The sequence below is a fragment of the Nerophis lumbriciformis genome, linkage group LG04 (genome assembly GCF_033978685.3).
Source record: "Nerophis lumbriciformis linkage group LG04, RoL_Nlum_v2.1, whole genome shotgun sequence".
Taxonomy (NCBI): domain Eukaryota; kingdom Metazoa; phylum Chordata; class Actinopteri; order Syngnathiformes; family Syngnathidae; genus Nerophis; species Nerophis lumbriciformis.
The window spans coordinates 24,986,184-25,011,140 of record NC_084551.2 but is presented as its reverse complement, the minus strand read 5'-3'; positions in this window follow the sequence as shown (position 1 = coordinate 25,011,140).

The window sequence follows — 24,957 nt, the reverse complement described above, 5'->3', positions numbered from 1 at the left end:
TTCATACAGCACATATATTTCCCCAAAGTCCCCAAAGTTACGTACGTGACATGCACATAGCGGCACGCACGTATGGGCAAGCGATCAAATGTTTGGAAGCCGCAGCTGCATGCGTACTCACGGTACCGTGTCTGCGTATCCAACTCAAAGTCCTCCTGGTAAGAGTCTCTGTTGTCCCAGTTCTCCACAGGCCAATGGTAAAGCTTGACTGTCATCTTTCGGGAATGTAAACAATGAAACACCGGCTGTGTTATCCGGCACATCAGTCAGGGGGTGCATTCTACGGCGGGGGTGCATTATCCCGCACAACACCTGCCGCAATACACCGCTTCCCACCTACAGCTTTCTTCTTTGCTGTCTCCATTGTTCATTGAACAAATTGCAAAAGATTCGCCAACACAGATGTCCAGAATACTGTGGAATTTTGCGATGAAAACAAACGACTTAATAGCTGGCCACCATGCTGTCCCAAAATGTCCTCTACAATCCGTGACGTCACGCGCTCACGTCATCATACCGAGACGTTTTCAGCAGGATATTTTGCGCAAAATTTAAAATTGCACTTTAGTAAGCTAACCCGGCCGTATTGGCATGTGTTGCAATGTTAAGATTTCATCATTGATATATAAACTATCAGACTGCGTGGTCGGTAGTAGTGGGTTTCAGTAGGCCTTTAACTAAGTGTCCAAAAGAGTATGTCCACCTTGCTGTGATGTTACAGCGTAGCCAGAATGCTCACACCAAAATGCATGAACCTTATAATTATGGAATTGTTTCACACAAGTATCCAACATTGTAACTAAGTCAGAGAAGACAAAAATCATCATAGATCCCCCTGGGGTGATATTTGATCGGACAAACAAAAAGTTTTAGCGGGCCGGTAATGGCCCATGGTCTGCCTATTGTGAACCCAGGCAGTAGGTCTTAGAACTTATTGTTTCCCAAACGATTTATTGTTGCCAAGGACAGGAAGATGTATGAACCCTGCAGCAATTAAACTATTAGATATCAAAGTAGCAATGCTGGGGACTGTTGAAGAAATGTGATAGTAAGCATGAGTAATGACAGTACACATGTCTTGTCGTAAATAGACCATAAGGTGGGTGGGGGTGGCCTCATAAGCAGATCTGACTAAAGAAGAAAAACACACACATTTATACACAAAATAATGACACACATACGCTCCACAACAGGGACTGATGAACTTTGTGTTGACACTTGTATAGATGTGGTAAGGCCAGAAGCCACACTGTAATTAAAGCACTCACCCTGGGAAAAAAAGGTGTGATCTTCTGTCATATTTTGACAAGGCTCCAGGCACCGGGCGAAACAATATAGTTACATGCTTGGTGGCAGCAGGAAGAAGAATGACTGCTTGTTTGATTGCCTGATAGTCAGACTGTATCTTGGAGCTATTCGTTTTAGTTGATGGTGATCAAAGTCATGTGCACAGTACGCTTGAATGAATGTGAGCAAGTATCTATGCTGCTCTGTTATAGAATAATGTTCAAATCTTTGTTGGTCATGACTGTAATTAACATGACTGACAATGAGAAACACAACAGTTTATAGCTACAAATGGAAATATCGTATGTAAAATGTCAAAATTCAGGAGTATTATGTCCTCAACTCGGGTTACTCATGATGTCTGCATGAAAAAAATCAGCATGAGTTGATGAGCATGTCATTAAATATAGTTTGACTGCCTTGTGGAAACCTGAGAAAGACACTGGGTATACTCTGTCACAATCATTAAGTCAAGACGCCATCACGTTCAACTCTGAATCCCTCTCACAATCTGACAATGATACAGCCTGACGCGGCTTGAACTTTGAGTCTGCCAGGGGGAGCTATTCTGTCTGCTTCGCCATTCACCCATGGCTTTAAATATTGTAGGCATCTTGGGGATGCGGAGACGCATTTGTCATCCATGTTTGACAGGCTTGATGAAGGGGTTGTCTGTCAAAGATTCACAAATCTGAGCCGACGCCAGGCCCAATGGTGTCACGTATGCAGGCAGGAGTGACAGGGGGTAGTTTCCTCCTGTCCTGGTTCACCGGGTAATTGTGGTAATACTGGGATGGAAAATTATAGAGAGGTGGGCTAAAGCGATAGTTCAAGTTAAATGCACAGGCTTGGCAGAGTTTGGAGTTTGGGTGGTCTATGTCGTCAATAACTCATTCCATAAGGGGGTGATCCTTGCCTTATTTAAATACTTAGAGCAGGGGTCACCAACCTTTTTGAAACCAAGAGCTACTTCTTGGGTACTGATTAATGTGAAGGGCTACCAGTGTTCATCCATCCATATTCTACCGCTTATTCCCTTTGGGGTCGCGGGGGGTGCTGGAGCCTATCTCAGCTACAATCGGGCGGAAGGGGGGGTACACCCTGCACAAGTCGCCACCTCATCGCAGGGGCTACCAGTTTCATACACACTTAAATAAATTGCCAGAAATAGCCAATTTGCTCTATTGACCTTTAACTCTATGTTATTATTAATAATTAATGATATGTATCTTTGTGGAAACACTGATCATCTTAATGATTTCTCACAATAAATATACATAGAAACAGATAAATATCAATATGCAACACTTTATTTTTATATTTTCTCTAAGTGCACATTTTTCAAATTGAACATTTTCAAATGATCACTTCTAAGTCAGTCTTGTGAAATCACAATATCCCATTTTAACTAGCTAGCCACTAACATTTTTTAACAAATCATGAATTACTTTGCACCATGTTTGTACAAATAATTACTCATGTAAAATACAAAAGTCAACTCTCACATTTTTAAATAAATCTTGTCACACTTTGAACTGGACACCAAATCTAGTATCGGTTTCTTTGTCAGTTAGTGAAGACCAAGTCTTTAAAATATTTTCTTGGATTTTCAAATTCTATTTGAGTTTTATCTCTCTTAGAATTAAAAATGTTGAGCAAAGCGAGACCATCTTGCTAGTAAATAAATAAAATTAAAAAAAATAGAGGCAGCTCACTGGTAAGTGCTGCTATTTGAGCTATTTTTAGAACAGGCCAGCGTGCTACTCATCCGGCCCTTACGGGCGACCTGGTGCCCGCGGGCACCGCGTTGGTGACCCCTGACTTAGAGAGTGTCCATTTGTAGTGCACTAAACTTATCCAATTGTTTAGTATTTTTACCATATGATGAATACAGCTATTGTAATTTTTTTTGTGTTCCAACACTTATCCAAAAATACTCTACTTTTTCTATCAGATGTATGAGGCATTGCCCATTGACAAATGTGTATTTTTGAAAGCAGTCTCTAAAACATACATATAGTATATATTATATTTTTAGAGTCGTTAGGTGTATACAGGCAGTATGGGGAAACGGGTTAGTGCATGTGCCTCACAACAAGAAGGTCTTGGGTTCGATCTCCAGGCTCGGGGTCTTTCTGTGTGGAGTTTGCATGTTGCGTGGGTTCCCTCCGGGTACTCTGGCTTCCTCCCACCTCCAAAGATAGGTTGTTTGGCAACACTAAATGGGCCCTAGTGTGTGGATGTGAGTGTGAATGTTGTCTGTCTATCTGTATTGGCCCTGCGATGAGGAGGTGACTTGTCCAGGGTGTACCGCGCCTTCCGTCGGAATACGATTGGGACAAAAGGTAGAAAATGGATGGATGGATGGATAGGTGTATACACAAACCATAGAAACTTTATTCATAAGGCCATTTCACAACAACCACAGGTGAAAACAAAGGGCTGTACACCAAAATACATAACACTAAAGGTAAGCATTACAAAACAAAAAACACATTAAAATATGAAATACTTTGAAAAAAAACCCACATAAGAATCAGTGAGTCGCAATAAAAACAAATAAAGTTTCACATTTTCAGATTTAAAGTCTTGTGTTGGGTAAAAAGACAATGAACAAAAGTGGGTTTTAAGAAGGGTTTTAAAGGCCTGCCTGATATGAAGAGGGAGGTCGTTCTCTATTTTGGGCACTGCAATGGAAAAGGCCCCTGTCCCCTCTGAGCTTGTGCTTTGGTTTTGGTACCTCCAAGAGAAGCTCAGCAGAGGGACTGGACATGGGCATACGGGTGGAGTAAATGGGCTGTACTTTTATAGCGCTTTTCTACCTTCAAGGTACTCAAAGCGCTTTGACACTACTTCCACATTTACCCATTCACACACACATTCACACACTGATGGAGGGAGCTGCCATGCAAGGCGCTAACCAGCACCCATCAGGAGCAAGGGTGAAGTGTCTTGCTCAGGACACAACGGACATGACGAGGTTGGTACTAGGTGGGGATTGAACCAGGGACCCTTGGGTTGCGCACGGCCACTCTCCCACTGCGCCACGCCGTCCATTACAGTAGCTCTGAAAGAAAAGTTTTAACTTTGCCCAGCTGCCCCAGATGGAACAGGCTGGACTTGACTACTGTGCTAATCTGACGGTCTAGTTTAAAACCCCTATCTAGACTAAAACCCTGGTTAGTGACTGTGGGCTTCACATGGAATGCCTGGGGGCCGATCAATAGGAGGCATTTGGGTCCTAATACCATCACTTCATTTTTTTCTTCATTTAGGCGTAAATATTTAGGGCCATCTAAGCTTTTAATGTGGTCAAGACATGTAAAAAGTGGCTGCGCCAAAGAGGCATGGTTCCTCTTTTAAGGAAAATAAATTTGGCTGTCATCAGCATAACAGTGGAACGAGATACCATGCCTTCTTAGGATTCAACTCAGTGGGAGTATGTAAACAGGGGTGTCAAACTCATTTTAGATCAGGGGCCACGTGGAGAAAAATCTACTCCCAAGTGGGCCGGACTGGTAAAATCAAAGCACGATAACTTAAAAATAAAGACAACTTTAGATAGTTTTCTTTGTTTAAACATAGAACAAGCACATTCTGAAAATGTACAAATCATAATGTTGTTGGGGTTTTTTGTACACTTACATGTTGCGGTTGATAATTTATTTGTCGTTATTTATATTTTCTGAATGAATTATGTAATAATGTTTAGCAGTCAACTCATTGGTGTTAATTTTCAATCAAGATTATAAAATATATATCAAAATCAAATTACAGGATGTTATTTATGTAGTTTGATCATTTTCCTCGACTGATGTACTAACATCATGTGGTTTATTTTGTACATATGTACAATCGTGATCAAAAGTTTACATACACTTGTAAAGAACATAATGTCATGGTTGTCTGGAGTTTCCAATAATTTCTACAACTCTTATTTTTTTGTGATAGAGTGATTGGAGAACATACTTGTTGGTCACAAAAAAGATTCATGAAGTTTGGTTCTTTTATGAATTTAATATGGGTCTACTGAAAATGTGACCAAATCTGCTGGGTCAAAAGTATACATACAGCAATGTTAATATTTGGTTACATGTCCCTTGGAAAGTTTCACTGCAATAAGCGCTTTTGGTAGCCATCCACAAGCTTCTGGCAAGCTTCTGGTTGAATTGTTGACCACTCCTCTTGACAAAATTGGTGCAGTTCACCTAAATTTGTTGTTTTTTCCGACATGGACTTGTTTCTTCAGCATTGCCCACACGTTTAAGTCAGGACTTTGGGAAGGCCATTCTAAAAGCTTAATTCTAGCCTGATTTAGCCATTTCTTTACCACATTTTACGTGTGTTTGGGGTCATTGTCATGTTGGAACACCCAACTGCGCCCAAGACCCAACCTCCGGGCTGATTACTTTAGGTTGTCCTGAAGAATTTGGAGATAATCCTTCTTTTTCATTGTCTCATTTACTCTCTGTAAAACACCAGTTCCATTGGCAGCAAAACAGGCCCAGAGCATAATAGTACCACCACCATGCCTGACGGTAGGAATGGTGTTCCTGGGATTAAGTGACTCACCTTTTCTCCTCTAAACATATCGCTGGGTATTGCGGCCAAACAGCTCAATTTTTGTTTCATCCGAGCACATAACTTTCCTCCAGAAGGTCTTCTCTGTGTCCATGTGATGTCAGATACAAGATACAAATAATTGCCATTGCGACATCTAGTGGACACATTTAGAACAGCTGTTTCTTTCATTCCAAAAATTCAGGTTAATTTTTATACTTAGCAAACTCATCCCGCGGCCGGATAAAACCTGTTCGCCGGCCTGATCCGGCCTTCGGGCCGTACGTTTGACACCCCTGATGTAAAGGGAGAAAAAGCAGTGGTGCTAAAATTGAGCCCTGTGGGACTCCACATAACAGAGGAGCAACAGAGGATTCCTCACCAGCAACTTTTACACAACGGCCCTGTTTGCTAGAAAGGATTTGAACCAATATAAATCACAGATATTTTTATTCACATATAAGAAGTGTTCATTTTGGATTTCAATGTCAAACCATTGGACTACAGTAAGTCTCAATGTCGTCATAAAGAAGTGAAAATCCAAAACTAACCTCAGCTGGTATGATTTAAAAAAGAGAAAAACTCCTTCACTAGTCTTCCCTCTCCGTGTGTCTGACATCGAGGTCAACCTAGCATATAATAGACAAACTTGGCAGTAATCTGGGGACTCTGAGAGAGGTCCGGAAGATTTATCAATCAACTGGCCACATTAAACGGATTTCCTAATGAAGTGAAGTCTTTACAGGGATTAATCCTCTACCACCTGCGAAGAGCCACCTGCTCGACTGCCATAATTGGCATGGATGGCACCGCCACCATCAGCAGAAAGAGGAGAGGCACACAGAGAGAACAGGGTTGACTGGAATCAACAGAGAGGGGGGTTGAGAAAGAGTGGAAACAAGTTGGTGAGAGGACAAAGAAGCCAGACATTGGGGTGTCAAGCTCATGCAAATTATGACACTCAGTGTAGCAACAGCACACGGAGGGGGAAAAATAAATTATAAATATATATTGTAAAAAAAAGGATACAAGACAGTGCCAGGTCTCATATGACACTCGATGAGCATCCAGCCCATAGTTTGTGCCAGTCTTGCAGCATTCCAAGACCTTGACAGCAGCTCCTCGCTGCATCTTCCAGCAGTGTCAAATCTGCCTATGTGCTAATGAATGTGTCAGCGCCCTAAGCGTGTCATTGCTGTGTGTGTTTCAATTCACCTCTGAAACTCTATGCCAGGTGTGCCATCTTACATATTACGCTCGCCCACTAAGAAAAAATCTACTTATATTCCCACCCAAGTTAGGTTGCAGACTGGGTGTTGCCAGTCAACTCTTTTAATATAATATAAATAAAGATACAATATGGATGTAGCTTTTATTATAAGACACAGAAAGTTTTAAATCAATTTATCAATGCCTTGAATAGAATGATGATGACCATTGTATTTATTTAATAAGGTAGTGCCGGATCTATAGCCTTACAGATGGCAAATTTGGAGTTGACATAAATAAGATTGGCTTTTGTGGAATGGAACAATCACATTTTTTTACCAGACCCAGAATATGAAGCAAAATAAAAATAAAAGTCAATCAATCAATCAATCAATGTTTATTTATATAGCCCTAAATCACAAGTGTCTCAAAGGGCTGCACAAGCCACAACGACATCCTCGGTACAAAGCCCACATAAGGGCAAGGAAAAACTCACCCCAGTGGGACGTCGATGTGAATGACTATGAGAAACCTTGGAGAGGACCGCATATGTGGGTAACCCCCCCCCCCCCCCCCACCCCCTACCCCCCCCACCCCCCCACCCCCACCCCCCTATAGGGGAGACCGAATGCAATGGATGTCGAGTGGGTCTGACATAATATTGTGAGAGTCCAGTCCATAGTTATGCCACAAAAGTGGCATAAAGTACAGTATATCTAAATATGTACAAAAAAATATGACTTTGATTAGAAAAAAAATCAATATATATAAATAAATGTATATATGTATATGCGTTAGGTCAGGAAAAAACACAGAGGCTTTTACATCCCTACAAGCCTGTTTCACAGGTTTCCCTGCTCTTCAGGGAATTTTATAAATGTTACACATTCAATAAAATCCCCTGAAGAGCAGGGTAAACCTGTTAAACAGGTTTCCCCTGCTCTTCAGGGGATTTTATAAATGTTATAAATTCAATAAAATCCCCTGAAGAGCAGAGAAACCTGTTTAACAGGTTTCCCCTGCTCTTCAGGGGATTTTATAAATGCCATAAATTCAATAAAATCCCCTGAAGAGCAGAGAAACCTGCGAAACAGGCTTGTAGGGATGGAATAGCCTCTTGTGTTTTTTCCTGATCTAACGTATATATTTATATGTATATGTATATATTAAGGTAGCACACAATACACCTGGGGGAGATTTTTTTATTTTTTTTTATTTTATTATTTAAAAATGACCTGTAACAGAGTTCCACATAATTGTGTGTCAACTTGCCTACTAGAAATAAAAGAATGATTAAAATAACATTTTTTCTGGTCCCAACACATTATCCAAATATAGTAATCCAATCCAATCCACTTTATTTATATAGCACATTTCAAAAAACAATAACAGTTTCAAAGAGAATATATACATAAAATACATAAAAAGAAAACACATTAGACTAAAATCACACAACTCTCATGCTACTTTAAAAGCCAAGGCGTAAAAATATGTTTTAAAACAAGGTCATAAACTCTAAATTAAAGAGGGACCATCGGAATAGCAAGAGGGATATCGTTCCAAAATGTTGAAACCACAGCAGAAAATGCACGATCCCCTCCGGATTTTAATCGTTTTTTTGGGACGACAATAATAAATTGATCAGCTGACCTCAGCGACCTTGTGGGGGTGTAGCTTTTTAAAAGGTCTGACATAAATTGTGGCACTAATCTGTTAAGAGATTCAAAAACAAACAATACCGTTTTAAAATGAATTCTAAAATGAACTGGGAGCCAGTGAAGGGATGCTAAAATGGGGGTAATGTGCTTGTGGTTTTTTGTGCCAGTTAAAAGGCGAGCAGCAGCATTTTGGAGTAGCTGCATTGGAGCAATTGAGGCCTGATTCATTCCAACTTAGAGTGAGTTGCAGTAGTCCAAACATGATTTAATAAAAGCATGGATTACCCGCTCAAAATGGTTAATCTTTACTAAAAGTATAGGATGATAAAAACTGGATCGTACAACACTTAGTTTCCGATTTAGAACCATTGTCAAACTTAAAACCAAGATTTGTGACTTTAAGTTTTAAACAATGCAAAGGGTGTCCAGGTGACTGTCAAATAAAATTATTTCCGTTTTGTTCTCATTTAAATTTAGGAAGTTTATTGCCAACCATGCTTTTATGTTCTCAAGACAATGTAAAAGTGTTTTTACAAACGTGTCACTTTTCTTGTTTAGAGGGCGATAGATGTGCGTGTCATCAGCATAAAGATGATACGATGTACTATATTTTTCTTAAAGTAACGTGTTAGTTGAAATTGCAAAACAATCTGCTAGAGAAGTAAACAATGTTAAACATATTGACTTTAAAGAATGTCAATCTAAATGTGATGATTTGTAATCTAGGGCATCTATGATTTTGGTGACCTAGGTGTGTGTTTGTGTTTCTGTAGTTCCTGACTAATGACATGCACTCCAGAGTCACAACTCCTGGGAAGTAAAGATGATTTTTTGTGGAGTCTGCCAAGGGACAGAGACTGTTGGCACAGAGGAAGTCCCTCATTTGTTACAGCACCATAGCAACCTTGCCAAAACAGGTGCCAGGCCAAGGACAAATGTGTGCATGTGTGCCCCGTGTGTGTGTAGATGGCGACCCACGCACCAAGATGAGAGCCTTGGTGAAAAGCCATGTTGGCTTCTAAAAATAATCTAATGGACCAGACGTATCAGGAGTCACTCTAATACAGACCTGGGAAAAATAAGGCCCACGGGCCACATGTTTGGATTCTCAATCCAGCCTGCTGGACGTTTTAAAAAAAAATGTTCAGACCTTTAATGAGGAACTGCACTTTTTTGGGAATTTTGACAATCGTTCAACATCATTATGAAAGACATGACGACAGATGTTTATTTTAATTTTTTTTTTTAATGCATTCTAACTCTTAAATAAAAGTCCACTTCCAACGGAGCCAAAGGGAGGTCCTCCATTTGGCCCATAAAACCCAATAAATAACCATCCGAAAATTGCCAACAACACTTTATTTACATTTCGTGACTTGATTATTATCCAAGTATTAGAGATATTGTTCTTATAAGCGTTAGCGCAGACAAACTATTTATAGCGGCGCCGTGATCACAAGCTTGTGTGCCTATGTTGCCTATATCGACTGGTCAGCTGTTTCCTCGCTTCCCTGATCGTGAAAGTTTATTCCAGATCATAGATCATGCCTCTCACCAGAATAGTAGAAGGACAAGGATGTATTCCGACGAGTTGGTCAATTTTGGCATTCATTTTAAGCCCCGCTAATGGCGAGAAGGACACAAAAGCACCTTGGTCTGTGCCTGGTTCCATCCCGTATTCTTAGCGAGGATTATGAGTCTCCCTTCATCCAAACCAAAATATAACAACATTCTATCAGTCGGCATCCTAATAACAGCAGACATTGTACAGTAAGGGATGTTTTATTATCTTTATTTTACTCTCATGAAGTCTGCAGTGAGTAATAATCAGTGATGTTTTGGGGGAAAAAAGTGAACGCTGTGATGCATTTTTGAAATTACTGCGCTGTGTATGCTTAAAATTATCAAAACACATACATTTTACATCTTATTATTAATTTGCCCCTTACTAAATTACATATATACTTGCATCATGTATATAAAACCTTAGTGGTGGCGTTTAGTTGTTTTTTAAGGGTTTATTAGACAGAATAGAGTGACTCCCATTGGCGCCATTGTAAGTAAACTTTTGATCACATTTATTTAATATTTAGGAAAACGCATTGAAAAAAAATACTGCTTTAATTAGAAAAACTGTGATTGAATGTGGATTGTGAATGATCGGCAATATTCCCAAAAATTATGATGTACAGTGCTGTTTTTCAAATTACCATGATTCTTGAACTATACAATTATTTCAATGGATGAAATCTGCGCTTTTGAGTGATAAATGAGTTATTACAGTAATCTACATCACAGCAGCTCAGACTAGGCACCAAGCAGTGCGGTTGGTGTTAGTTTCCATGGCATGTTTCCAGAGCGGAAGATACGGGCACACTTATTACAGGGAAATGCGGGTGGTGAGCGTTGTTCTGTCTTGGCCTCTGCCACACGACGTTGTATAGTTTCCATGCGGTCTGTTCCTTGAATGATAGTATGCCTCCACTCAGTATAGTCTTCGGCAAGGGTCTCCCAGGGGGCAGGGTCAATGTTGCAACTGAGGAGAGTGGCCTTCAGTTGGTCACAGAATCTTCGTTTGGCAGCACCCGGGGTCTTGTGCCAGATACAAGTTGTGAGAACAGGATCTGATGAGGGAATCGGATTGTGGGCATTGTTCTGACATGTCCTGTCCAGTGGAGGCGGTGTCGTGCCATCTTTGCCTCGATGCTACGGAGGTTGGCTCGGAGATGGATTTGTGACAAAGTCTTGCCTTTTGATATTCAGGATTGCACAAAGTTTCTGCTGTTGGAAACACTCCATCTTTTTCACATCCCGCCTATACAAAACCCACACCTAAGAGCCATACTGAAGTATAGAAAGAATGACGGCTCAGAACACCATGATTTTGGTATGGAAACTAAGGTTGTGGTTTAGGAAAACACGTTTTGAGAGCCTCCCTAAAGCCGCATGTGCAGCACCAATTCTGTTGTTGATATCGTTCTGCAAAGTGCAATCACTGGCAAGGTAACTTCCAAGATATAAGAAAGTGTTCACAGTCTCAACGACTTTTCCACAAAGTCGTACATTGCAGGTCTCTGGAGGAGAATGGCCCGGGACTCCCTGCGCAAGGATTTTAGTCTTTGTTCTAAGGGGATGTCGTCTGGTCCGGGGGTCTTTCTTGTCTTCATACGCCTTAATGGCGTCTGAAACTTGATGCAGGAGAGAGGGAGTGACATCCAGTGCCTGACAGGGTGTTGGGGAACCTTACAAAGCAGGCCATCAGCCACTGTAGATGGGCGATTCAGGAGCCCACAAGTGTTTTTTTCACTGTTTGAGGAAGGGTGGTTGCCCCGTCAACAGACTGGAGGGTGTTGATTCCTCCACAACAAGGGCCAAATATTTCCTTTGTTGCAGCATAGAAGCGGTGAAGGTCTCTGCTGTCTGTGTTGATTGGATCTCATTTGCTTTGTCTTGCTACCAGAGGTTCCGCATTTCTCAGAGCCTTCACTGGCACTTCTGCTTTACTTCCTGGAAGTGTCGCAAGCAAGTGCGAGTAGGGCGGTTCTCCCATGCCAGGCGGGCAGCGTTCTTCTGATTGATCAGTTGTTGGATATCGCCGTTGTTTTGATCAAACCAGTCTTGATGGGAGCATCTGGAGTAGCCAACTATTTCCTTTGCAGCCTTGGTGATGGTGCTGTGAAGCACGAACCAGTCCACTTCTGCGGAATCCTGCCCTCTTTGCTTGTCTGTTATGGCGGGGAAGGTTTCTCAGTCAGAGTCTGAGGCAAGATATGAGGAGCCAATGGTCTGTCCAGCAATCATCTGTACCGGGTGTGCTGCGGGTCACAATGACATTGCTTCGATCGCTTGATTGAGTAAGGATGTAGTCAAGGATGGTTCAGTGCTTTGTTTTCAGCACATAGGCCAGGGAGTAGGAGCCCGTTCGAGTTACAGGATCCAAAACCCTGCCTGCCCAGAATGCCCTCCCAGTGATTGTGGTTGCGACCGACTCTGGCGTTGAAATCCCGAGGCACAAGAAGCTTGTCTTCACTGGATACAGCTTGGATGGTCCGGTTAAGGGCATTACTTGACATATTCCTCGGTCACAAGGGTTAGTGCATACATCAGGGTCGTGTTGTTGCTGTTAGGGAGCGGCACGCGAAGGGTCATGAGACGTTCATTTATAGGTGTTGGGACCAGGTTATAGCGATTCATGATTGATGTCTTGATCACAAAGCCAACACTGTGGATCCGCCGATCTTCAGCATCTTTCCCTTTCCAGAAGAAGGTGTAGTTGGCACCGGCTTCGGCCACACTTCCTTCTCCGGCAAGTCTTGTTTCGGAGAGGGTTGCGATTACAATATTGAAGCGGTCCAGTTCCCGACTCACGAGAGCAGTGCGTCGGTGTGGTCTCTCTATGTCTGTGTTGTCGTTGTCTATGAGGGTCTTTACATTCCACGCTCCCACCGTAAAAGGGTTCAGTTTTTGTTTTGGTTTTCTTCTTGTGTTCTGACTGCATGAGTATGTCCCCACTGGCTGTGGTATGCCAGTCAGGGGGGGTTTTGTGGTGACCAATGTTTGCCACACTTTTTCTCTGGGTCTCTCCATTAGGAGTGGGCTGCGGTACTCCTAAATAGGTCAGCCCAGTCACGGCTGTAGCTGCCAAACTACCACATCACCACAACTTTGTGGATAGAACGACCTTCACGCAAGCGCCGCTCATGTGTAATTTCAGACTAGGGACTTCAACCTGACTAAGCCTGTCCACGTCATTCAAAATACCATCACCACGGGACTTTTATAGGGGGGATGGCGGGAGGGGGTATGGAAGTTGAAGCTTGTTTTTCTGCAAAGGATAGCCTTCCCGTGAGTTTGTTTAGAGTGGATCATAGGTTGCGAGCCTGAGACCCACGCACTTTGGGCGCCTGCCTTCTCCAACTGGGAGTGGAGACGTGTTGGTCCGGGTTAGGGTGCTTACATTTACTTGCCGGATGACTCAAGTACGCCAGTGCAATATTTGTTTTATTTTCTATGACTATGGTGTTGCGAATGATAAAGATATTCAACAAGCGTAACTTCTGTTTCTAAGTTAAGGGTGACAATGCTGACTGACAACAACATGCAGCTAAGCTTGGCGCCACTGTATCTTCAAAGCGACAATAAAAATTACCAACTTTTGGCAGAACACGTTTGATGTTTGATGTACTCTTTAACTCATGCTTCATCAATAACACAAAATCCACATTTGTGAGCTTTTGGCGTGAACGATAGCAAAAGACAAGACTGAGGATTCTATTTGACCTGATAGCCTGCCACTTAATGATACAAGCTATTAGCAGCTATCCACTTAGCGGAGATGAACTCTGTTGATTGAGTTGTTCTTCAACATAATCAGCTCCATGTGACATTACTGAACCTTTGGCGAAAGCTATGTGGAATGACAACGCGGCACACGGAATGCTAACAACACGGCTAATGGTCATAGCTATGACTCTCAAGTTGATGAACTTTTGGCAGAGCAACACACGTCCATGATTTCAGCACATGGAAGCCCAGTTCTAACTTGGAGGAATTACCCAGGATGTGACAAAGTGTTTTCTACTTTGTGGTCGTGTTTTAGTGGCTTTGCGACAACCATAGCAAGGACGCTTGGAGGATCCTCCAGGTGATCGTTGCACTCAAGGCTACTATATTGGGTGAAACGAGAGTAAATGGGACTGTATGTTAAAAAATATATTGAGAAGGTCGTAAACAGGCTTTATGCACTAACTATAAAAACATAAAATGTATTATTACAAATCCTACTTTGCCGAAATGTGATTACCACGACCAGGCCTGGAAACAATTGTCGTGGACTGTAGTCCAAAGTGTTATCAGTATCGTTGACTACAAAGTGTTAGCAGTATCGTTGAAGTGCACCAATAGTCATTTGGCAAAGTTCGATATTGTGTATTTTAATGTTTGCACTCCAAAACACAAACTCACACAGGGATTCATCCACCTCAACTCTTCAAGCTGTGTTGTTGTGAGTGAAAGAAGAACCGTCTCTAATCCACTTCACGGATCAGTTTCACAGAGACGGTAAAGCCATTCTCCCTCCAAGCTAAAGCAATTCAGATCAGACACCTTGATGTCTCAAAGAGCACACAGTGAGCTCTTGTTTTCTGTTTTGACTGCTGGGAATCCTTGCCAGGCAGCACCCCTGATTCCAGCCCAAAGATAAAACTAATGAGCTTTTCATTCAAGTCTGTTTTATAACAACAACATTGCAAGATGTGGCTGGTTTCACGAGCACCTGAGATTAGGATATCGACCAATCTAGGATTTTAAAGGGGTTTGAGTTACAAAATGGATCATTTATTTAAGACGGTTCCAATTACTTCCATTTCCTTCATCATTACTCAAACATGAATGTCTGTACAACGCAGTTTCACATACGTACAGCAACAGGTGCCACAAGTGCTGTTTTGGAACAGCTTTTTTTATTTTTAGAATGATGAAACACTAAAGTCATCTTTTGGAAGTTTAACCAATGGCAGGATCTGCTGTTTTGACGACACAGTTCAAAAACATGACTACAAGCGGTTCTTAATAGTTTTTCACTTAGACGAGCATTCATATTATTGTTTGTTGAAGAAGGATCATCACCTGTGCTGATTACACTAATAGCGGCTTAGGTAACATGACATATTGGACATATGTCATTAGCAGTGTAATTTGTATTAGATGCTGCTGAGAACCATTGTCACAACACCCTTACTAACATTAATGAGTTCATTTGCAGCTAATTGGGCAATAATAGGGGGTCATTATCAGACATGTGGTTTGATCCTTACCTGACACCTGAGAGACTTGCAAACAAACCCACTTTAACCATTTACACAACTATTCACGCAAGCCCTCACGTTTGTGTTGCACCTGGTTGTGACACTGGCATTAGCAGCTGACTCAAACATCAAGGACCAAGCCTTAATCTTTGAACAATAACACTGGATTTCCCAACAAGACACTGTTTATATGAACATCTTAGACCCGACACCTCAGCTCACCTTTGACTATACCTTGAGGTGGCAGTTGTCAGCAACATTCCACAGACCTGAGATTTCCACATTTGAAACTTGTTCTGAGACTTCCCAGAAATCGCAAAATAGGATGACCTTTAAAAATTAATGTTCACACAGTATCAATTTCATTAGGCGTTTGGACATGTTTTGAGTAAAGATCACTAGCTACTGCAAAGTCTTTGCTCTAACCTGCAAACCCTGTGGCTATATGGTCTCTTTTCTTCATGACATCATGATATAGGTTGAAGGTATCCAATAGAGAAAAAAAATGTCTTCTGAAGATAAAAGTCAGAAAAACTTTTAGCCATAAAAAGCTGATGGCACCATTTAGAAAAGAAATGTGTTTTCCTCTTAGCTTGTTTCTATCCAGAGGCCTAATAACTTGTGTGAACGAGAGCCCACCTCTTGGCCATAAGGTCAGCAGTGTACATAAATAACAGATTGCGGAGCAACCCCCCCAGTGGTGGCAGTGTCTTAGATGGGACAGATAGAGTAAAAATATGGGATTTAATACACACCTGGCGAAACAAAAAGGCAATAGGAAAGCACAATTTATAACGGGGCGTAAGCCATGTGTTTTTACAGGGACTATGACAGACTCCATCATTTCATACTAATATACTTCCCCTGGGATCCAGTGCAACTTTCTACCAAATAGATTTTTTAAACTGAAAGCTGATTTTCACTCTAAACTTCTCTTCTTCATTGAAACGAAGTGGAAACACTGTCTACATTTCCATGCATTAAATTAGTCTGATTTCTAATATAATTCGGCTTAAAAGAAGCATCTTACAACCCATGGAAACACCTTAATCTGATCATGTTTGGCTTTTGAAAGGTCGGACTAACACACTATATTATGAAATTGAAAACTAGAATAAAGAGCAGACTGTTTATTCGGAATGTATTTTTTGGTACCTTCTCTTAATTAGGTTGGTCAATGAGGACCGTGAAAATTCTGGACTAATGATTCTGCTATCTGTATTTTTTGTTCCAGCTGACCGACGTAATTGTGACACTCCCGTTGTCACATTCAGTTCAGCTGCCGCTGCTACATATTTACATCAGCTTGGAATAATGATTTAAAAAAAAGAAGCAACACCACACAAAAGTTTGTAACGCAACAATATTTCCTCTTTAAAAGTTCCTCAAACTCATGCACGCTGTGTCAGTTTGAAGTGAGCACACGTTATTCACGACGAGTCACGACCATGTTTTATCAACCGTCCTTTTAGTGATCCATTACAGGCCAATAATAATCTACTCAAAAAAGTGAAACATTTTAAGTAATATAATAACCTGTGAAGTTGCTTTGAAGCAAGATAGCATCCACTGGCAGATCTGTGGTTGCCGTCTGACGTCACTTCATTTAGCCGCGTTTGCGTGGCATTAAAAAACACCTTGCTTAAATGTGTTTCAGTTTGTTCTGTCTCTTGACTCTACAAACTGGGTGATCGGGCATTACACTTGCTCACTGAGTCTGCAATACACACTACACACAGATACATCGGTAGCTGTCAACACGTATTATGGCTTCTAATGTTGTGTCGTTCGCGAACGATTTGTTCGAACGAACAAATCTTTTAAGTGAACGTACTGAACCGAATCACTTCATGAACTGATTCGTTCCTTTCTCAGTTCAGTTGAGCTCCGCCGCGACCATGCCGGTATGAGTGGAACTTGCGCTTTCTGTGACTCACTGAACCCTCGACGTCGGCGAACGACGCAGCCAGCTACTCATCATGGGGGCGGGGGAAGGGACTGAGCGAAAAATTCGTTCACCGCGGATTAACGACATGAATCACTCAGTGAACGACAGAATCAGGACTCGCGAACCTACTGACACAGAGAACTGACTGTGTCGCGGAGGAGGACGTCACATTGAGGCTCTCGTTCAGTCACTGTGCGCGTCGTTCATTGGGTGCTGAGGGCTTATGTCGTTCGCGAACTGACACACACCGAGATCTGCCGCTGGGGAAGCTGTTACTGACTGACTCATGATTCGCCGACCTGCACACAGAACTGCTGCTGCAGATGATTCAGGTTCACGTACTGAACTGTGCTGACTGTGTCACTCACTGCCTGGTGTACTGCATGCACAGAGCTGTGTAGGGACTCGCGTTCACCCTATTTGCTGCTTCTCCCGCGAATGTCTGCACTGTACTGTACTGTACTACGCACGCCCCCCCCCCCCCGATTCGGTGAATGAATTTTTTGAACGACTCAATTTAAGGAACTGATTCTAGTGATTCAGTACAGTCAAAAGAACTGCCGATCCCACGTCCGAGTGCAACATAAACACAAGTATTCCTTTTGTTACAAAAGGTACCCACATAACATTCTAATTTATTGTCTTGATTTATATATTCTATTTGATACATAATGTTAAAGGTCTGTGCTCTGCACATGCATGCCATTCATAAGTATTAGGGATTTGTGATGGACGATTCCATTCGCATCGCGATACAACAGAATTATTCGATTTAGTGTATGACAATTCGATTTAATGTAAAAACGATTCGATTTAATGTATTAACTATTCATTAAGATTTGATACGGTGTATGAACGATTCAATTCTGTGGTTAACATTTGTTGATGGATACATTCTTTTTTACACCACAAAAGAACATAAGCATTCCTTCCTGCGCATATGCTCCTCCTCATGTTAGAAGATACATAGTTAGGACCTTGGCACCAAGCGCTCAGACTAGATCCATCTGTCCAAGCTAAGTCTAACTGATGACAACTACTCGGATGAGAGGCGAAACGTTTTCTAAGACAACTGATCAGTTGAGTGCCATGAAAATAACAATAACCTGATGATTGAGAACACCCATAGGCATGTTCATCTTCAAACATAGAAAAAAAACATTCTATAAATCTGACATGCTTCCAGTATTTTGAAATTGTTAAAGGCCTACTGAAATGCGATTTTCTCATTTAAACGGGGATAGCAGGTCCATTCTATGTGTCATACTTGATCATTTCGCGATATTGCCATATTTTTGCTGAAAGGATTTAGTAGAGAACATCGTCGATAAAGTTTGCAACTTTTGGTCGCTGATAAAAAAGCCTTGCCTGCACCGGAAGTAGCAGACGATATGCGCGTGACGTTACAGGTTGTGGAGCTTCTCACATCTGCACATTGTTTACAATCATGGCCACCAGCAGCGAGAGTGATTTGGACCGAGAAAGCGACGATTTCCCCATTAATTTGAGCGAGGATGAAAGATTCGTGGATGAGGAAAGTGAGAGTGAAGGACCAGAGAGCAGTGGGAGCGATTCAGATAGGGAAGATGCTGTGAGAGGCGGGTGGGACCTGATATTCAGCTGGGAATGACTAAAACAGTAAATAAACACAAGACATATATATACTCTATTAGCCACAACACAACCAGGCTTATATTTAATATGCCACAAATTAATACCGCATAACAAACACCTCTCCCCTCCCGTCCATATAACCCGCCAATACAACTCAAACACCTGCACAACACACTCAATCCCACAGCCCAAAGTACCGTTCACCTCCCCAAAGTTCATACAGCACATATATTTCCCCAAAGTCCCCAAAGTTACGTACGTGACATGCACATAGCGGCACGCACGTACGGGCAAGCGATCAAATGTTTGGAAGCCGCAGCTGCATGCGTACTCACGGTACCGCATCTGCGTATCCAACTCAAAGTCGTCCTGGTAAGAGTCTCTGTTGTCCCAGTTCTCCACAGGCCAATGGTAAAGCTTGACTGTCATCTTTCGGGAATGTAAACAATGAAACACCGGCTGTGTTTGTGTTGCTGCAGCCGCCCGTAATATACCGCTTCCCACCTACAGCTTTCTTCTTTGCTGTCTCCATTGTTCATTGAACAAATTGCAAAAGATTGACCAACACAGATGTCCAGAATACCGTGGAATTTTGCGATGAAAACAGACGACTTAATAGCTGGCCACCATGCTGTCCAAAAATGTCCGCTACAATCCGTGAAGTCACGCGCAGGCGTCATCATACCGAGACGTTTTCAGCAGGATATTTCGCGCAAAATTTAAAATTGCACTTTAGTAAGCTAACCCGGCCGTATTGGCATGTGTTGCAATGTTAAGATTTCATCATTGATATATAAACTATCAGACTGGTCGGTAGTAGTGGGTTTCAGTAGGCCTTTAAAACCACATATATCCCCAAAAATGTTTTATAAAGTAAAAAGGCAAACATGTCAAATATATTTATTTTTGACCAGTCAACTAAGGGTTCTAGCCGTTGGCTTGACTGGGGGGGCGGGACTTCCGGGAAGTTACATGTGTTGTGAAGGTGAAAGGTTGTTCAAATGGAGCCTACAAAGTGAGCGGGACACAGAGATTGAGCCTGTTGTAAGAAAACGTTGTATATTGTGAAATAAAGAAAGACAAACTGGGAATCTATGTGAGCCTCCATTCCCTGGGATGTTAAAATATTGACGGTTTGCGGTGTTGACGTTACGTATCTTGCGGGTAATTATTTGGCAGGCAATTGTGACTCTCGCGTTGTTGTAAAGATAAACTGTCAACTAATTGTTGTCTGGTGCAACATCCGGTCCATGTATCTACGTTTATTCTCGTCTCCAGTTACATAAGTAACAGAACAAGCGTGTGACTCTTTTAATGAACAACCCTGGTTCTCTTATCATTTTAAAGACAAAAACCGTCAACTGATTTCTAGTTCGCCATGATAACCGGTTTATGTGTTTACACTTGATTAACCTAAGGATTCACAGCTGAATCTTATCGATAGAGGTGGTTATAACCAACTCAGCCAAACTGGCCACTTCTCAAACAGGGTATCCGGACTCACCAATGTATCGTTAACAACGCTATTGATTTTTTTGTGTAATTGGAATAAATAGAAACAGAGTGATGGACCTATGTGGTCTGTACAAGAAGATGACGTAACTGCATTTTACCGCTGCACACATATCCATCCATCCATCCATTTTCTACCGCTTATTCCCTTTGGGGTCGCGGGGGGCGCTGGAGCCTATCTCAGCTACAATCGGGCGGAAGGCGGGGTACACCCTGGACAAGTCGCCACCTCATCGCAGGGCCAGCTGCACACATAGTTGACTTATTTTAAGGGAAACTGCACTTTTGTTGGAATTTTGCCCATCATTTACAATCAATATGAAAGACATGACCCATGTTTTTTTAATGCATTCTAATTAGTTAATAAACATAAATAAAAGCACGCTTACAGCGTAGGCAATGGGAGGTCCTCTTTTGCAGTGTTTTTCAACCACTGTGCCGCGGCACACTAGTGTGCAGTGAGATATTGTCTTGTGTGCCCTGGGAATTTATGCAACTTCACCTACTTGGTCCAAAAAATATTTTTTGCAAATCAATAATTATAGTCTGCAAATACTGTGCCGTTCCTTAGTGTCTGTGTTGTGTAGAACTCGGCTGTTGAACTGTGATCCCAATATGAAGACCACAGCGTGCAGGTAAAAAGGTATGTAACGCTTAAACCAAAAATTAACAAAAGGGAAAGGAAAAGGCAATGAAGCATACGGATGGTTATGTAAAACGACAGTAAAACTGAACTGGCTACAAAGTAAACAGAAACAGAATGCTGGACGACAGCAAAAACTTGCAGCGTGTGGAGCAGAGACGGCGTCCACAAAGTACATCCGTACATGACATAGCAAGCAACAATGTCCACACAAAGAAGAATAGCAACAACTTAAATAGCCTTGCTTGCGAACATAAAGCAGGTGCTTTATATTATATATATATATATATATATATATATATATATATATATATATATATATATATATATATATATAAATACTTGACTTTCAGTGAATTCTAGCTATATATATGTGTATTTTATTATATATATTTATATATACTGTATGTACATATGAATAAAATAAATACTTGAATTTCAGTGTTCATTTATTTACACTTAGACACACATAACACTCCTCTCTACTCATTGTTGTATTTGAAAGTGCAATGCTTTGCAGCCAGTAGCACAGCCTTTGAAGGAGCATAGGTATGTGCAGTGTAATATTCTGGGTTGGAGTCAATAACCAGGCGAGGTGATGAAGTTACGTCTCTTTACTTCATACTTCAGAACCGACTCCCACACTTGCCGTCAGGGTGGGCAATACAACGTAAACCGTTGTCCAACCAAAAAGTAACCACAGAACACTATAGTGTTCTATGGTTACTTTTTGGTTGGCCAAGCGGACGTGACGATAGGCTGTCCTCACTCAGGTCTGCACAGACCTGGAGGGGGCGTGCCTTAAGTCCGGCTGGAAATCGGGAGAAATTCGGGAGAATGGTTAACCCGGGAGGTTTTCGGGAGAGGCACTGAAATTCGGGAGTCTCCCGGAAAATTCGGGAGGGTTGGCAAGTATGCCTCCACCTCAAGAGGAGCCAGGTGAGGTGGTTCGGGCATCTGGTCCGAATGCTCCCCGAATGCCTCCCTGGGGAGGTGTTTAGGGCGCATCCGACAGGTAGGAGACCACGGAGAAGACCGAGGACACGGTGGAGAGACACTCTGAGGTAGACTGACTGATTGCCAATTAGTCCCTATGGCCTTTCCAACCACGACCAACCAGTCAATTAAACACCAGTGTGAACGGCACTGGGAGCAAAGTAGGTGAAGTGAAGTGAATTATATTTATATACCGCTTTTTTATCTAGAGACTCAAAGAGCTTTACATAGTGCAACCAATTATCTAATTATTTTAAGGTGCCTTTAAACCAGTGTCGGTGGCACTGGGAGCTAGACTAAAGTGTCTTGCCCAAGGGGACAACGGCCGTGACTAGGATGGCAAAAGCTGGATTAGAACCAGGAACCCTCAAGTTGCACGCCACCTAATGGATATACAATCATCCATATGAGTAGACACATGTATTAATTAATTCATTTCATTATTTAAAAAGAAAATAAGACAACTAAAAATAACAAATGTATTCAAAGATTTGTTTGTTCTGTACTTTTGGGTCTCCCTGTATGTCATCAACATGCTTCATCGCGATAGGGCAATAGAATCATAGGCCACATTAATATCATTTCTGTCCTATATCGTTTATATTGCGCAACCCTATTGGTAGCCAATTTAGATTGGATCCAAATCAAATACAATGCCTTAGTGTTCATTCTCGGAGGTTATTGCACCAACTATATTATCTCTGTGGCTTTAAGCTAAAGTCGCCACAATGTCACTAAGAAGGAGTTCAAGTGATTATCAAAGCCAATCTTTGTTCTTCACAGTTTGTGTGGCATGCACCACTGTGTCTTAGCACTAGGCCTTGGTTTCAAAGGAAGAATTCACCTCACGTGCCAAATCAGAGTCTCAGTTAGCACTGACTTAAATCTTATGTAACTCTGGGCTTTTTACAGACAGACACCTCTGTTGACTACAGATAGGTAATTTGTTTTGATCTGCGATTATACCCCCTTGTGCTCCGTGGAAGATGTAATACACCCTTTTGCGAAGCCGTTAGGCAAATCCTCACATTGTGGAGAGAAGTGCCCCCAGGGGTCTCGAGTTTTCACCCTCCGTCTCTGTCTTTTTTCTTTTCATTCCTTGCCTTTGCTTTTTCATCTCATATGAGAAACAAAGCCTCCTGCCAAACCCTGAACCCGCCCTCCCTCACCACCCACCCCCCCAGGAGCTCATCATACACAAAACTGGAGCTCCTCTGAGGGCGAGGAGAATAAGCAAGACGAGAGAAAGATGTATAAAAGTGGAAGAAAGTGAGAAGTAGTGATGTCTCGATACCAATATTTGGGTACCGGTACCAAAATTATTTAGATACTTTTCGGTACTTTTCTAAATAAAGTGGACCACAAAAAATTGCATTATTGGCTTTATTTCAACAACAAATCTTAAGGTACATTAAACATATGTTTATTATTGCAAGTTTGTCCTTAAATAAAATAGTGTACATTCAAGACAACTTGTCTTTTATTAGTAAGTAAGCAAACAAAGGCTCCTAATTTAGCTGCTGACGTATGCAGTAACATATTGTGTCATTTTCCATTCTATTATTTTATCAAAATTATTAAGGACATGTGGTAGAAAGTGAATTATTAATGTATTTGTTCATTTACTGTTAAAATCTGCTTACTTTCTCTCTTAACATGTTCTATTTACACTTCTGTTAAAATGTAATAATCACTTATTCTTCTGGGCTTCACGGTGGCAGAGGGGTTAGTGCATCTGCCTCACAATACGAAGGTCCTGAGTAGTCTTGGGTTCAATCCCGGGCTCGGGATCTTTCTGTGTGGAGTTTGCATGTCCTCCCCGTGACTGCGTGGGTTCCCTCCGGGTACTCCGGCTTCCTCCCACTTCCAAAGACATGCACCTGGGGATAAGTTGATTGGCAACACTAAATTGGCCCTAGTGTGTGGATGTGAGTGTGAATGTTGTCTGTCTATCTGTGTTGGCCCTGCGATGAGGTGGCGACTTGTCCAGGGTGTACCCCGCCTTCCGCCCGATTGTAGCTGAGATAGGCTCCAGCGCCCCCCGCGACCCCAAAGGGAATAAGCGGTAGAAAATGGATGGATGGATGGACTTATTCTTCTGTTGTTTGGATACTTTACATTAGTTTTGGATGTTACCACGAATTTGGGTATCAATTCGATACCAAGTCGTTACAGGATCATACATTGGCACTTTTCAGAGGCGGTATAGTACCGAAAATTATTCATTAGTATCGCGCTACTATACTAATATCGGTATACCGTACAACCCTAGTGAGAAGTGTGTGTTTGCGTGTGTTCTCTCCATAATGACTGTTAAGGGGCCCTGTCATGCAAAACCACCTTTTCTTAGCTATTGGTACCTGTTGTTGCGCATTTGGGATCTGCGCGAAAACAATTGCAAAGATATTTATAAAATATTCTTGCCTTGCTTCATACTTCCTCCAAATGGTCGGTTTAGAATGTGCACAATTGGTGACGTCATAAATTGGGAACACCGTCATCAGAATATCCATTAATGGTATAAATGTATCCAAACTGCCTTGCGTGCGTCTGCCATTTTTAATATTTGCACGAGCATCTGTAGTTTGTATGATAAAATGCCCAAGATATGAGTCAACGAATGAAAATCAATCAATCAATCAATCAAAGATTATTTATATAGCCCTAAATCACGAGTGTCTCAAAGGGCTGCACAAGCCACAACGACATCCTCGGCTCGGATCC